The sequence below is a fragment of the Seriola lalandi genome, unplaced genomic scaffold (assembly GCF_002814215.2).
Source record: "Seriola lalandi dorsalis isolate HSWRI2012SDOR001 ecotype SW California unplaced genomic scaffold, Sedor1 jcf7180002003348, whole genome shotgun sequence".
NCBI classification, from domain to species: domain Eukaryota; kingdom Metazoa; phylum Chordata; class Actinopteri; order Carangiformes; family Carangidae; genus Seriola; species Seriola lalandi.
The window spans coordinates 1-1,809 of NW_019474004.1; the positions used below are offsets into that span (position 1 = coordinate 1).

At 40.9% G+C, this 1,809-nt stretch overlaps 1 pseudogene; it reads right to left on the minus strand.

Moving 5' to 3' along the window:
• Positions 1 to 6: 6 nt before the first annotated feature.
• Positions 7 to 1,794, minus strand: LOC147820062 (sterile alpha motif domain-containing protein 9-like; annotated as a pseudogene).
• Between the last annotated feature and the right edge of the window lie 15 nt (positions 1,795 to 1,809).

Below are 1,809 nucleotides of genomic sequence, written 5' to 3' on the forward strand. Positions count from 1 at the left end.
CACCACTGCCAGGATGATGGTATATGTTCACACTCTCAATGGGACGTATGGCTTTGCTATGATGTGCTATCTTGTCCAGGATTGTGCTTGTGTCTTCGTAGGCATCCCTCTTTATGATAGACCCACACTTGTGTTTGTCAGCAAGCCATAAGTTTTTCCAGTCTATCTTTCCGCCTCGATAGAAGTAGGAATCAATTTGTTGGATTTCATCATCATTCATGATCTCCAGTTTTGTGTCATCACACTGGTCCACACTGATGATTTCCAAAGAATCAAGCATAGCCTCTTCAACTGACTTTAAAAAGCACAGTCCTCCATTTAAGACTGGCAATGTCCTAGTGGGCTTATTCTTTGAGAGTTGAATGCTTTGAACAGTAGCGTCCACATGACTCAATGGCATTTCAACAATGCTGATTTCTTTGAGTGTAGACATGTGACAAGACACTTGAGCAAGACTTGACCACTTTTTGTAGTTGTCCTTCAACTCTGATATGACTGCCAAAGATGCATGCCCATTCATCTCTGCATAGAATTCATGGAAAGTCTCAACAAGTGGCTGCTCAACATCAGACATGAGCAGGAAGAGGACCACAAATGATTGCCTGGGAAGGATATTATTGCAGATGAGGGACACTGCCATTTTCAGCTTCTTTTTTCTTGTTCTGATCCAGGTTTTTTCATCACAGGTTTGTTCCTCACCAGGGAAGTCGGTTCTTCCATTGCAGAAAATCCAGCTTGTTCTCTCAAAAAGCTGCAAAGATTTAATGTCATCTGCATAGTCATCAAGAAAGTGGAGGTTCACAGCCTTCTGTTGCTTATATCTACCACAAAAACCAGATGTCTTTGAATCAGGGTCAAAATCGAACACACAGAATAGCTTCATGTTAACCAAGAAGGTTATGCTGTCAAGATGCTCTGGCTGAAATTTGTTTGTCACAATGATGTAATGCAGAGAGTTGTCCATGTGTGTTTTTCCACATGTTAGGAGGATGGCGAGTTTCCTCTTTTGATCCTCTCTTGAGTCCACAGTTGTTTGATTACTGGAAGATTCTGCCTCCTCTCTCTGTTGGTCTTTCTCTCTTAGCCCTTGAATGAAACGAACAAGGTCATCATCGGTATTTGTTTTGTGTTCGCTCCTACTCTGTAGTAGGGAACTTTCTGTTCACATCTGACTTTGTTGTCTTTCTCATAGAATTTTGGAACACCGACAGAGTATAGCTTATCTTTTACAGTGCTCGCTTTTGGGACAACATCATATTCAATAACCCATGTTTTCTCAGTAGTTTCCTTGTCCAGCACCTCAATGAATCGAGGGTTCCTTATGCAACTCCTGGCATCGCATTGTTGATTTGAATCTTTGAAGCATCTTTCAATGTAGTCCAATGCATCCACAAAGTCTTCCTGATTTTTGAGAGGTATTCCTATGATTTCTCCATGCTTGTGAGTACCTTTGACTTTATCCATTATGCCAAAATGAATTGTCCCATTGGCTCTCATATTCATGCATGCACATGCAAATTTTAACACCTCACATGCTACTTTTGTTTGTAGCCTTGTTGAGTCTAGTTTGTGTGCAGTCTCCAGGGACTTAAATTCATGACATGGAACAATCATGTTTTCAACTCCTGTCTCTGGTGGAAGCACATTGTGCTTTACATACCTGCAGTCCTTTTCATACTGATCAAATTTCTTAAATTCACAGAAAGACAATACTTTGTCTGTAGAGGTTGAGTTTTCACAACATGTTATGGGAATATTCCCTGTCTCCACTCTGTCACAAGGTTCTTGTGAACAAAGTTTGGGTTCTTG